The sequence below is a fragment of the Triticum urartu genome, chromosome 7 (genome assembly GCF_003073215.2).
Source record: "Triticum urartu cultivar G1812 chromosome 7, Tu2.1, whole genome shotgun sequence".
Classification (NCBI taxonomy): domain Eukaryota; kingdom Viridiplantae; phylum Streptophyta; class Magnoliopsida; order Poales; family Poaceae; genus Triticum; species Triticum urartu.
The window spans coordinates 690,479,897-690,495,267 of NC_053028.1; positions in this window are offsets into that span (position 1 = coordinate 690,479,897).

Sequence of the window (15,371 nt, forward strand, 5' to 3'; positions counted from 1 at the left end):
GGAGAGGGTGAACAAGCTGGCTAAGGTGACCTAATGCCAGTGCAAGAAGAAGAACATGAGGACGGCTCCGGTGACCCAATGCCGGTGCAAGAAGGAGACCATGATGACGGCTCCGGTGACCGAACCGAGTCCGGCCAGGTATATATATTAGTTAAGCCTATGCTGACTAGCTGATTGATGCATTCATTGTTTTGGTATGTACACATATTAATTAAGTCTTTGTTCTTTTTTCTAGCCCTCCGGATCGAGCACAACTTCGGTAAAGAGACGAGGCCCGAAGAAAAAGTTAAACTCGGATGAAAAGTTTGAGATCATAGCAATCGCGCCCGACGGCCAACCTATTGAACCCCTCCGGACAAAGAGCGCATTTGTTGCTCAGTGCGGGGTTCTGGTTAGGGACAAGATCCCGATAAGCATCCAGCAATGGTTTAAGCCGGCTACAGAAGACCCTGAGGTCTCTTATGTCAATGATATGCAGAAAAATGATCTTTGGACTGAGCTGAAGTCAAATTTCACCCTACCGCCTGAGGATAATCCAGAGAACCCAGTTAAAGAGAAATTAATCAAGTCTTTTTCTCTGAAGAGGATGGCAGAACTATTCAGGAGGTGGAAGAAAGAGCTGAATAAGTTTGTCGAAAATAATGAGACACCAGAATTCAAGGGCAGATATGAGAAGATCAGAGATCACTGGCCCGCATTTGTGGCCCACAAGACATCGGAAAAGAGTCAGAAGATGTCGGCGACAAACAAGCAAAATGCTGCGAAGAAGAAGCTTCACCATCGCACGGGGTCAGGTGGTAACCTCGTAGCCCGGCCTAAGTGGTCGAAGACTGAGAATGATCTGGTTCATAAAGGGATCGAACCAGAGATAATTAACTGGCCAGACCGTTGCCGGACTTGGTTCTTCGGGGCTGGCGGAACCCTGGACCCTGTAACAGGGAAGTGCATTTGGACGAACGATCAAATGGACATACCAGTCAGTAAGCTTAAGCAGTATATCGAAGCAGCGCAGGAAGGGACGTTCTTTCCAGACAGAGAGAACGACGAGCTCACAATGGCCCTCGGGAATCCTGAGCACCCTGGACGGACACGAGGCACGCCAGGCTCCATTCCGTGGAAGGTTGGGTTTCTGGACGCACGCGGTTACAAATCCCATGAGAGGAGGAAAAAAGTGCAGCAGACCCAAATGCAGGTGCTGCAAGCAAGGGTAGACGCGATAGAGGAACAAGAAGCAAATCGCAGCAAACGTACTGCCGAAGCCTCCCCCGAAGCTACCCCGCCATCTCAGCGCAGAAGCAGCGTGGCTTCCACCGAGCTGCTTCAGCCGGAGCATGCCTTGACGGCTCCTGCCAGCTATCCCGTGGATGCTATAACGGAGTCTCAAAATTGCCACCTTATGACGCAATGGATGAATTTGAAGGTCAAGGCGGCTGTTGGCTCTGTTTATCCTACTGAACCCGGCGCAACTTTGCACTGCCGGCCGATTCCAGAAGGATATGCTAGGGTGATGGTGGATGAGATAACGGAGGGATTTGAGGACCTCTAGCTTGACCCCTACCGGTGAAGGGGAGACTCGGCTGGGGTCTGCTCTGAAGACTCCATGCCTATGGCGGAAGGAGCTCATCAACCTTCCGAACTGGACGCCACCGCCTCCTCCTCCTCCTCCTCCGGCGAGTCAGGGCACTCCGCCTCCACCGCCTCCTCCTCCGGCGAGTGACGATCAGGGCCCTCGACCGGCACCTTCTCCGGCGCGTGGCGGCACTCCGCCTCCTTCTCCGCCTGCGCCGACGCGCCCGAGCAGCCAGCCTCCTCCTTTTCCGCCTCGTCAGCAAGGGCGGAAGAGACCTGCCGCCGCTCCAGCTGCTCCGGCGCGTCGTAGTCCTTCTCCTCCGCCTCTTAAGCAAGTAAAGAAGACAACCGCTACGTCTGCTTGGTCGGCGTCTAGCAGTACAACCAGAGGCGGGAGGACATACAGATTCGGTCCTTCTCTGAAGACTCCAGAGAAGTTACCATATGAGAGGACCCTGGAGGAGAACACCGAGATCGAGCGAGAAGAAGTGAGGAACTTCTTTGAAGGGGTGAAAACAAAGAAACATCCACCTCCGGAGGAGAAGGTAGATCGGGTGAAAGTGAAGCGCACTCTGGCTGCCCTGACAAAACCACCGAAGTCTGATCCGCCGAAAGGAAACTATGACCGCATTATTGGAAAGGAATTTGCCGAAGCGGATCGGTCGGGAAGTACTGTCAGTGATCAAAGGCTGAAAGAACGACGAGCTGGGAAACAAATTGCCCAGCTCGGCGAACAAGCGAAGCAATCGTGCCCCCCGCTCAAGGTGCCTAGCCACAACGCCGCTAATGATCCGAGGATGGTGCCCGGTTATAGCAATCTTGCAGATTACCTGCCCGACGAAGTACATTATGAACCCATGGACGTGCAGATACAAAGATATGAGTACGGGAAGCCTCTCGTCAAAGATGAAAGATCTCTATCAACGATGATGCGAAGATTGCATGATTGGTACTTGAAAATCTGCAGAGACTCTGGGGGGAGGAGTACTTTGTATGTGAAAGTTAAAAAGGAGCATGACCTCGTTGGAATTGATCTGTTGCCTGTTCCATTTGAGGAGTTCTATCAGTTTTTCAATCAATTGGCCCTCGATAAAACAACGGTCGCCTGCTACTGTCTGTAAGTAGTACTACTTCTGTCATTAAGTTTCTCTATATAGCTTAGCTCTTTCATTGCATGTATTTATAATCATCCTCACTATATTATGCAGATTGAAGATCGCCGAATTGAAGAAAAGACAAGTCGGTGATATTGGGTTCATTAACACATATCTCATAGATGCAACGGAGGTTAAACTTCATGCCGCAGCTACCGAGGCAAACTTGCTATGATCATTCGTAATAAATCAAAACAAAGATATAATACTCTTTCCTTACAACTTCAGGTGAGTGTTACTGTCTTGTGCGTATTCGGTTTCCCTTATATATTAGTCAAGGTTATAGTAATGTAATTGATGAGTTATGCTTGTGTGTGCAGATTCCACTATATTCTCCTAGAGATTAAGCTTGAGCAGGGAGTAGTAACCGTCTTAGACTCTAAACGAAAAGATCCCCAGGACTATGCAGACATGACTCAAATACTCGAGAAGTAAGTTAAATCGATCATTATCCACCATATCAGCAACTTTGTTCATTTCCTGATATCAAGTAATTGTTTTCTTTGTCCGGCAGGGTTTGGAGAAAATTCACCAAAACAGTTCCGGGACTGCCGAAGGAGCTGGAATTTAGACACCCGAAAGTAAGTACTATAGTAGCATGTTCCGCGCATCTCCTAGTGATTCAAGCGCTAGTTTCATCAATACCATTTAGCATTCTTGCTTATCAGTTTGATTGACCTCTATTTCTTGTAAAGTGGTTGTGGCAGGAACAAGGGAATGATTTCTGTGGATACTACATCTGCGAGTCCATCCGCCACACGACCTGTGAGCGGGGCGGGTACTCTAACGAACAATATGAAGTACGTAAATAACAACATTCACAATTTTATTTTATTACCATCATTTGTGTTGAGTTTCATTCATTCATATATATATGTATTGACCCCCTTCTTCAAATTAGATGTTTCGGAAGCGGGATGAACTCCTAGCACCAGCTCGCATGCGAGCAATTCAAGAGGAATTGGCGGCATTCTTTCTTGACCACGTGATCCCTGAAGACGGAGAATTCTATGTGGACCCTGAGTCCGTATGATTATATTTGTAAGAGATAATTATTGTATATATGTAGCCGGTAGTGTCAGATAGATATACGAGAACTTGTTGTTCGACCAATCTCTCGGAGAAGGAGAGGTGGTCGATATCACTTCTCTCTGTATGCATATATGTTCGCGACGATCTTCTGTTTCCTTCGTTTGCTTACTAGCTAGCCAGCGTGTCTAGTCCTCTCTATACGTATGTATTGTACGTAGCGTCGACCAAGCACGGACATAAGAGAGGACACTTCTCTCTATTAATTATAGCTAGCTAACACAATATATGAAACACCTAAATTAACCCTCAAAAACCCCCAACCCCCCCCCCCTTCAAAAAAAAAACAAAAACCCCAGCCACAGAAATGCTGACGCGTGGATGCCTATTGGTCCCGGTTGGTGCCACCAACCGGGACCAAAGGGTCTCCTGACTGGGCTCTGCGCACTGCCCGCGTGGAGGGCCTTTAGTCCCGGTTCTGGATTGAACCGGGACTAAAGGGGGGAGGTATTAGTACCGACACTTTAGTCCCGGTTTCGGAACCGGGACTAAAGGCCCTTACGAACCAGGACTATAGGCCCTTTTTCTACTAGTGAACATTAGGCTATGCAACTACAAGTGTCGCCCCCGTTTGCAACTGCTTGTCTCCCTCCCGAGTGCAACTAGCCTTTTGTTTTTGTCGGAGGGTGGAGAGGGAAGGAGCAGGGCAGTTGCATGTCTAACACTAGGTTTGCAACTACAAGTATCGCCCTCGAATGCAACTGCATGTCCACACACCCAACCGCAGCCGACCTTCTATTTTGTAGGTGGGCGTCGAAAAAGGGGTAGGTAGTTGCATGTCTGACACTAGGCTTGCAAATGCAAGTGTCGGCCTTGAATACAATTTCATGTCCACACACCCGACTGCAACTGGCTCGTGGAGCGCATTGATCATCCAGAATGGCCTATCAACAAAGCACAAAATATGCATTGGCTCCAGCCCCAACCTGCCATTGCTCCAATCCGCGATATCAGAAAAAGGATTGGTATTTAACTTTGTGCATCAAAATTTCATATTCTCAACGTATCACATTATTCATTTGAATTAATATTTCATCATTAGTTATCTCTTTACTACTATTGATTTCTTCCACGATTTATCGCGATCGACTTTTCCTCCCATGTACACCATGCACATTAAAATCATGTTGCTAATATTACGAAATAATTGTGGTGATTTTTCTTAAATGATAACGGAATCATACATCTAGATCACATTGACCCCAAAATGAGTGAGCATGTTCTTAGTATTTGTATTATAGTTTAAAAAAATATTTATTTTATGGTTATTCGGTAAGTAGAACTTAAGATAGGGAGCACTTGGAATTCAGCTAGCTGAGATTTATCCATGGTCTCATCCACATGACATCGTAACTTTTTTCTTCTCCTCACGATTTGGATGTATCGTGTTATTTTTTTGGGCTTGGCCTTTTGTTTCTCCTATCGCTCACAAACGTACGAGTCCTTAAGAGAAGCATGTACGTCTTAGTGTGCCTGCCTGCACAACATGTTTTTAGTTTCTGAACACAGTTTTCGAGTGTTTTCTTCGTTTATCTCAAAAAAGGTAGAATGTTTTATTCAATGTTTTTTCAGTTTTTCTCTATTCTGCAGTAGTCGCCAGGATGATGTCTCTGTCGCAGGATCAATCCTGTTTTGTCCCACACATTAATTAATTATTTTTAAAATATCCAACAAATTGTTTTAAAAATGATAAACAGCAAAAACAAAATATTTATAATGCATGAAAGGAAATTTTTCACATGCGGGTTCTTTTTTTTACCGTGTGATTGAAAAAAAACGTTGTCACTTACTTTGAAACAATGTTTCAGCACGTGTTTGAAAAGATGTTCGCCACATATTCAAAATAGTTAACCACATATTTAAAAAAGTTCGCTGCATTTCCCAAAAAAATTATATTCACCACATGTTAAAAAAAGGTCATCTAATATCTAAAAAGATGTTCATCATGTTTACAACCCTTGCAATTGCATGGGTAGTGTTGGACGTACAATTGGCCGACGGGAGCCACTTGTCGCCCTAGTTAAGATCACTTTATCGGCCGTGTGCAATTTTGGTTGGGTTACAACACTTGCAGTTGCATCCTGGTGGTGGACATGCAAGCGGCCAACATCCCAATATCGCCCTCAATTGCAATTTCCTTGAGGCTCTTGCAGTTGCAGTAGGGTTACAACACTTGCAGTTGCACATATGTAGTGTTAGGCATGCAACTGGCAGAAAAAAATCCCTTCCTACCACCTAGCACTAAGGTGGGAAGGCGGTTTCCGCCCTTGGCCGACTGTCACGGCGACATCAATCATTGGCTCACCTAGACAACGGGTTAATGGATTTTGTGATAAGAGTGAGGGTTGACAGTGAGCGGGGAGGGGGTTGAGGTTGATTTGTTCTATTACGACGGTATGTCTGACCGGAATAGTTTCTCTATTTTATAAAATGTCGTAAATTGCATGACTGAGCGGTTCATACTTTTTTTAAGATGCGGTGAATATAACATAGTGTGTGGTGGGGTGGGGCTTTTGTGTTGGGAACGCATGTGGAAGATAACATGGTGGATACTCCGGATAACCACATTTCCTCTCACATATGGGCAGAATTTGGGGGAGCCAGGCGATTGCATTTTGGGGAGCATGCTGGGTGTCCGTTTGATGTCCAAACACGTCCAGGCGTATAAGGAAAATTGAGTTTCAAACACCTTAATCATTTGTTTGATTCATTTATATGCATTATTTTTAATTTTATTTTTATTTTTATGGGAGTCTTTGTAGAAATTTCACTATGGATTACATACAGAGCAGAATTATTGAATCTATACTCTAAAATGTATCTACATACATATGTAGGTGGTTCATAGTAAAAAAATTACAGACTTATATTTAGAAACAGAGGGAGTATCTCGTAGCAACAAACGGGCGTTCTACTAGTCCAATTAGCTAGTTGGTGTATTATATCCCCAACGCAAAGTGCTTTTGTCCCGGGTAGAATGATTACGGATAACATCTTTATAGCATATGAATGTATTCATAAGATCAAAAACAAGAGGTCGGGCAAAACGGGATTATGTGCGGTTAAGCTTGACATGCACAAAGCACATGACCGAGTTGAATGGAATTTTCTGTGGGATATGATGCACAAACTCGGCTTTCATGAGCATTGGATTGATATGATGATGGCATGCGTCAACTCGGTGAGGTATAAAGTGAGATTCAATTCGCAGGAAACAAATATTTTTACTCCTACTAGGGGGATTAGGTAGGGGGATCCCCTCTCCCCTTACCTCTTTCTCCTTTGTGCGGAAGGGCTTTCTAGTCTATTGCAATTTGAAGAAGAGGCTGGTGGCATTGAGGGAATTAGAGTGTGCAGAAATGCACCATCGGTATCACACCTTTTATTTGCTGATGACTCTCTAATTCTCATGAGCGCAGATGTTCTAAATGCAGCTTCCTTGGAGCATGTGCTAGATTCCTACTGCCAAAGTTCAGGTCAAATGGTGAGTCTATCAAAATCAAGTATATTTTTTAGTCCTAATACACCTATGGTATCTAGGACTGAAATTTGCCAGTTGCTTCATATTGATACGGAGGCTTTATCTGATAAATATCTCGGCCTGCCTGCCATGGTGGGGGCGGATAGAAGCGATTGTTTCAGACACTTTTGTGAAAGGATAAAGGAAAGACTTAGGGGATGGATGGAGAAGCAGTTGTCCGCTGGCGGTAAGGAAATTCTATTAAAGTCTGTGGCTCAGGCTATCCCAGTTTTTGCTATGTCAGTATTTAGCTTACCTTTGGGTATTTGTAAGGAGATCACAGATTTAATTGCTCAGTTCTGGTGGGGTGATGATGAGGAACATAGGAAGATGCATTGGTTCACTTGGTGGAAATTGTGCTATCCAAAAAATGAGGGGGGTATGGGATTCAGGGACCTCCAATCCTTTAATCTTGCGATGCTCGCAAAACAAAGTTGGAGACTTATTACTAATCCAGACTCCCTTTATGCGAGAGTTCTTAAGGCCAATTATTTCCCTAATGGAACCCTTCTGCAGGCTACTCCAAAGAATGGTTCTTCTTTCACCTGGCAGAGTATACTAAAGGGACTTGAAACTTTTAAGCTTGGCTATATCTGGAGGATCGGAACCGGCGAGACGGTCAATATTTGGAATGACCCATGGGTCCCAACTAGTCTGAATAGAAGAATTATCACTGTCAGAGGACAAACGATTGTGACACAGGTGAGTGAATTGATAGACCCTATAGCAGGTACATGGGATGAGGAGTTAATCAGGTCTATATTCATACCGGTTGATGTTCGCAAAATCATGCAAATTCCTGTTAATCTTGAAGCCTTTGAAGACTTCATTGCATGGCATCCAGACCGAAAGGGACTATTCACAGTTCGGTCAGCGTATCATGTTCAGTGGATACAAAAATACAGGGCCCATGCAAACACTATGGCGCAGCCAGGAGGGTCCCAAATCCCGGCTATATGGAGTTCTCTATGGAAATTACAAATCCCACGTAAAGTCCAAATATTTTGTTGGCGGGTCCTGCATGGAATTATCCCTTTACAAGCTATACTTACTAATAGACATATTGGATCTAATGGAGCTTGTCCAATCTGCCATCAAGCTGCTGAGGATGTTCGGCACCTCCTGTTCGAATGTACGCATGCCAAGGAGTTGTGGAGCAAGCTGGGAATGCTCGATACTATTAATGAAGCTATCATCGTTGACCGTTCAGGCTCCGCCATTATGGAATATCTATTGCTACTACCGGCAATGTCGTCACATATAAAACCACAATTGGATATGAAGCAGATTCTTGCTGTAGGGTGTTGGTACTTATGGTGGATCAGAAGTCAAATTACTCACGATGAAGCTACTCCACCCCCTACAAGATGGCCTGTTTCTGTTTTAGCAATTGTGAGTAATTACCAACGTTCGTGTGTGCGGAAGCCTGAAGGAGGAGAACATAAATGGGTCAGACCCGAGCCAAAATTCATCAAACTTAATGTTGACGCAGCATATCATGAAGATGAGGGTGCTGGTGCTACTTCTGCAGTTCTAAGAGATGGACATGGTAATCTGTTGGCGGCTCAATGTGTCTATGTCCCTTATGCTGCAAATGTGGTAACTATGGAGGCAATGGCGATGCGCGATGGATTAATTCTTGCAAACAACTTGGGACTTCACCGTGTAGAAGCGGAGTCAGATTCCCTCATGGTTGTAGATTTCTGCACTGATGAGTCACGTTGGTGGGATGCTGCTTCAGCAATCTTCGCGGAATGTGTGGATATTAGTGTTTCTATTGGAAAGGTTAAGTTTAAACATTGTTTTCGGTCTGCTAATCAAGCGGCTCATGAACTAGCTCAGTATTGCTTTTGTAATAAGATCTCGAGTAGCTGGTCTGAGGAGCCCCCGGGTTGCCTCACAACTAAACTAGTGGACGATGTACTGATTATTTGATCTTAATAAAGCTAGCTATAATGGCCTTTTCTAAAAAAAAAAGCTAGTTGGTGTATTATAAAAAAAATGGTCACCGTGCGTACAGCATCAGGACTCGGAGTGTCTATTTGATTGCTTGATGTACGTATGTCCGTGCGTGGATTGTTGGTCACATGCGAGAAGAGGAGATAGGCATGACACGTGCAAGGTGCAACACGCAATCCACCCGATCGAAGTTCTGATGCTATACGGCTGGACACCAATGCTAATAATCGGTCCGAGCAGCCCGCGCATGTCAGCCAGAAACCCTAGGTAAATCGAACGTATGTCTCGCCGTAGCAGGCGCCCCCGCCTAAATCGCATCGCTCAGGCCGCCACCAGCAGCGTGGCGCCGTCACGGTGGGCCGACCTTCCACCAGACCTTCTCGGCGACGTCGCCCGACGCTTGCACGACTCCGCCGATTTCACGCGTTTCCACGCTGTCTGCACGGCATGGCGCGATGCACTGCCGACGCCGCTGTACCGCCGTCCCGCCTTCATCCCATGGCTCCTGTACACGGTCACGGCCTGTGATGCCCCCATCCTGCACTCCTCTGTCAACTCCGGCCGCAGCTGTGGTGATATCCTTCTCACGAATCCGCCCGGTTCATCGAACTGGTTGGCCAGCATGGATGGCACGGCCGCCTGGCTCTTGACCACAGATACAGGACCAGCACTCATGGACCTTCTCACTGGAACATTGACCCCACTACCAGTGTACGATGACGAGCTGGAGAATCCCCGCGGCATAATCTCCAGCGACGGCACCATCTTCCTCTATGGCTTTAACCGCGAGTCGGACCAGAGGCTCGCCCGCATGGCGATCTTCTTGCGTCGTGGCGATATGGCATGGACCCAAGTGTGTGCTCTGCTAAATTATTTGCCACACAGTCAGTTTTATTTCAGCGCCAAGGCAGCGCATCACGACGGTAAGATCCTGGTGGTGTGTGCGGACGTGACTTATTGGTGCATCCTCACGCCGGACAATTATGGCGTCACTCGCAGGATGGAGCTGCCGAGGATGCCGTATGACGAATGCAAGTGCCGGCTAAATAACCACTTCTTGGAGTTTCAGGGGCAGCTGTTGTTGGTGTCTGTCATGGTGAATTACCACCACCACGACCCAACACAAATGTTGTCTCTCGTAGTGCATGGTTTGGAAGAAGACGAGATGCGTTGGGTGGTGAGGGACGGCGCGAGCTTGGGCGACCAAGCGGTCTTCCTTGGCTCCCGCGCCAGCTTCACTATGGATGCTGCCGAGTTGGGTGTGGATGGCGGGTGTGCCTATTTCATCTTCCGACATGATGTGTTTAGGTACAACTTTTTTGACGGTGATGTCAAGCTCATAGATAACCTTCCTCCAGCCTGGCCTGCCAACACTGTTCGGGACATGTACTGGCTACTGCCTCAGCCTAAGATTTCTTCGATTCAAGAAATTAGGAAAAGACTCGGGCTCCAGTAAGAACACAGGCAGGATAACTTTGTATACGAAAGATACATTTCTTTAATTTCTGCAGAGTATTTATTTTAAATTTGTATGTTACCATAGGTTCTCTCTTCGCCATATACTTGCAATGTATTCATGATTTACCATGTGCAATATTTTCACTGCAATCCTAGTGTGGCAACTATCTTGGCTACTATATATGTGCATTGATAAGTGTTGTTAATATTACGTAAGAATTGCGTGAATTCTCTTACGTGTTGAACAAATCACACATCCTGATCATGTTAACCCGGAAAGATTGAGCGTGCTCCTCGAAAGAATTATCATCTAAGTTATAGTTTAGAAAAAGATTTTAATTAAATGTATGAATTCTGAATTTACCAAGATCACAAGGGGAGGGGAGGGGGGGGGGGGCAGGTTTGATGGGAATAGTGGAAGTTCGGACCATGAATCAGAAGCGAAGCAATGGACCAATTTATGTGGCTTTGAAGTACCTTCTAAACTCAAAAGTTTTTCTGTGGCGTCTTGCAAAGCATTCAATCCCTACTTTGGACATTTTGAATCATGGAAATATGTCTACTCTCCATATTGCCTGCTGCGTGGTATGTGCGATTCATGGAAGCATGCACTTGTTGAATGCTCTTTGGCCTGCGCTTGCAAATGAGGACATGGTGGAACATATGCTTATGGCTACAGTTCCAGATGCAAAACTCTGGATAGCTACTATGCATGACTTGTTGCAGCAAGATATTTTTGCAGAGTTGGTAGTGACCCTTTGGGCAGTGCGGTATGCGCGAAGAAAGGCAATATATGAGCTGGAGTTTCAGCTCCCAGGTCAATACATCTTTTCGTGAAGCGTTACTTGGTCGAGATGAATGCCACCTCATGTCCACAGCGTGCAGGGGTCCATCGAGCTCGGGTCAATATTCGTGAGACGCGGGACAGACCACCACAAGGTTACATGAAAATTAATGTTGATAGGGCAGTAGGAAGACATGGTAATAGAGGTGTTGCGGCTACTATATGTCTGGACCATCTTGGTAATTACATGGGCTCATCGTCTATCACTTACTTGGGTATTAACGGCGTGCCAACCTTGGAGGCCTTGGCATGCCGTGAGGCTTTGGCTCTGGCCAAAGATTTGGACATTTCTCGGGTCCTTGTATCTTCTAATTGTGCTATGGTGATTAATGATATTGAGACAAATCAAGGAGGAAGACATGCAACCATTATTCAGGAGATCCGTGCCAGCAAGTTAGATTATTTGGAGTGTGATTTCATGTACGAGAGAAGATCTAGAAATTACAAGGCTAATAGCATAGCTAAATTTTCTTTATCTCTAGGTGTAGGTAGACATGTGTGGTTTTTCAATCACATGATATTGTAACGATTCCGTTGAACTTGTTTGGATAAAGAATCGTCATACCCGTAAAAAAAACATAACTCATCCTAATACTATGCGGCCTGTTTGATCTAAGCCATCCGTTCATGCCACAAGGATTCATGCATCAATCGAGCGGACATTCCCTTCAGGAAAAAATCAATCAAACGTACATCTCTTGAAATAGCCTAGTCCTTTCCGGCAATTCGATCGCTTTAATATTCGTATAAAGTTGTCTAGTATTAGGCCTTTAATTACCATACGCCGGAGTCCATCCATGCATACTTTTGGTAGCTTTTGTCACAGTTGCATATGCCATTCGTCCCACCTCTCATGATTTTTATTTTCATCTTTTAATTTCAATATACTATATCTTTTGAATCGAAAGTCCAACTTTATTTTTCTTTGCATATTTGTATTCTTTGCGATGAGAACATTTGAACAAGGTCAATCGTGCATACATTTTGACAACTTAAAAAAAACTAAGTTTCAAACATTGAAACATAATCGTAACATTAAATTTCACCAAGTTTCATATGGTTTAAGGATTTTATGGTTCTGGGCTTAGGGTTTATGGTTTAGATTTTTAGTTTTAGTTTTTGAAACTTGCTAAAAATTTAAAGTTTTAGTAGTTGAAACTTACACCCACCCGATTTGGCTCGCGATTCACAAAGTCGTGCATTCCACATGAGGGCACACCAAATTTTAAGTTTCAATTTTTAAACCTTATGCTTTTATCATTTGCTTGTACCAAAGCTTAACGATTTTTTAAAATACGTCAAAACGTATTCAAAATTGATCTTGTTGGAAAGCCATCATAGCAAGAAACAAGAATATACAAACGAAATATAAATTAGACATTCGGTTCAAAAGATATGTATATTCTGTTGAGGCTGGACAGCAACAATGCGCTGCACAAATTCACCGACACGGTAAATATGCACACTACATAGCCTCCTCCATTTGTGATGAACTTTGATGACATCTTTAACCAACAAGTAACCAGCGGAATAATACAAACAACATGCGCATGTGACACGGGATTTAACGTGGAAAAACCTTCTCAACTTGAGGAGTAAAAAACCACGGCTGTGGACCGACCGATCCATGCAACTTCACTATGAGAATGATGAGTACAAAGTCTTCTCTAGAACCTCTAGAGAGATTTACAACACACTCTCCACGTTGCCAACCAGCAATAGCAACAACAGCCACAAAAGGCAAGATTTCAGCAAGGCAGAGTTTATACAGTTTCTGTACCCTTCAGTGTTTTGCAAACTGCTCTTAAACCGCTCAACCAAATAGTATCAAATTTGGCAGACAAGTAGACACATGAGTTATTGACACCCCCTTCAAATTTCAGCTCAAGCGGACATTATTTGCCTACCCAAACTGTTCATCTCTCAAAACTATTTTGTTCTGAAACTGCAGCAGTCAGAGCTGACAAAACCACTCTCAAATCTGATGCTCCACTGACTCAATCCTCAAACCAGCTAACCAGATCGAAGTACTCAAAGTAAGGAATGAGCTCACCAATTTTGGGGTCGATCCAAGCACGTTTGAGCCTCCAACCATCAGCTTGAACACTGTCTAGTCAGATGCAGCAAATCTGGACAGAACCTCTGCTTCTTCTCCTTCCTCTCTCTCAGGTTGTGTGTTCTCTTGTGTGCTCTCTCTCACACTCTCACGAATGGCAGCCACCACCAGCAAGGGCTGGGGTGGCTAGGGTTTTCTCCTTGCTTCACTTTCCTTGGAAGCACTCTCAACCGTTGGATGCAGCGAAGATCAACGGCTGACATGTGTTGAACTTATGGGCTGATGTTGGGCTGCCAAAAAACCTCCATGTGGAGGGACTTAGCCCAACAAACTCCCCCTCCCGACATCATGGAGGGTCTCACTGCCTTTCGGCAGTCATGCCCGTGAGCCGGCGGCATGCTTCAAGTTTCTTCCTTGTCACCACTTTAGTCAACATATCAGCCCCATTGTCATCGGTGTGAACCTTCTCAAGTTGCATTTTCTTGGAATACAACACATCTCGAATCCAATGATAACGGACCTCTATATGCTTAGACCTTGAATGAAAGCTTGCATTCTTACTCAAGTGGATACTATTGGGGAACGTAGTAATTTCAAAAAAATTCCTACGCACACGCAAGATCATGGTGATGCATAGCAACGAGAGGGGAGAGTGTTGTCCACGTACCCTCATAGACCGAAAGCGGAAGCGTTAGCACAACGCGGTTGATGTAGTCGTACGTCTTCACGATCCGACCGATCAAGTACCGAACGCACGGCACCTCCGAGTTCTGCACACGTTCAACTCGATGATGTCTCTCGAACTCTGATCCAGCCGAGTGTTGAGGGAGAGTTTCGTCAGTACGATGGCGTGGTGACGATGATGATGTTCTACCGACGCAGGGCTTCGCCTAAGCACAGCTACGAAATGATCGAGGTTGATTATGGTGGAGGGGGCACCGCACACGGCTAAGAGATCAAGAGATCAATTGTTGTGTCTATGGGGTGCCACCTGGCCACGTATAAAAAGGAGTGGAGGAGGGGAGGGGCTGGACCTCTCTATGGCGCGCCCTAGGGGAGTCCTACTCCCACCGGGAGTAGGATTCCCCCTTTCCTAGTAGAACTAGGATCCCTTCCATGTAGTAGGAGTAGGAGAGAAGGAAAGGGAAGGGAAAAGGAGAAGGAAGGAAGGGGGCGCCCCCCTCCCTAGTCCAATTCGGACCAGCCCATGGGGAGGGGTGCGGCCACCCTTTGAGGCCTTTCTCTCCTTTCCCGTATGGCCCATTAAGGCCCAATACGAATTCCCGTAACTCCCCGGTACTCCCAAAAATATCCGAATCACTCGGAACCTTTCCGATGTCCGAATATAGTCGTCCAATATATCGATCTTTACGTCTCGACCATTTCGAGACTCCTCGTCATGTACCCGATCTCATCCGGGACTCTGAACTCCTTCGGTACATCAAAACACATAAACTCATAATATAACCGTCATCGAACTTTAAGCGTGCGGACCCTACGGGTTCGAGAACTATGTAGACATGACCGAGACATGTCTCCGGTCAATGACCAATAGCGGAACCTGGATGCTCATATTGGCTCCCACATATTCTACGAAGATCTTTATCGGTCAGACCGCATAACTACATACGTTGTTCCCTTTGTCATCGGTATGTTACTTGCCCGAGATTCGATCGTCGGTATCTCAATACCTAGTTCAATCTCGTTACCGGCAAGTCTCTT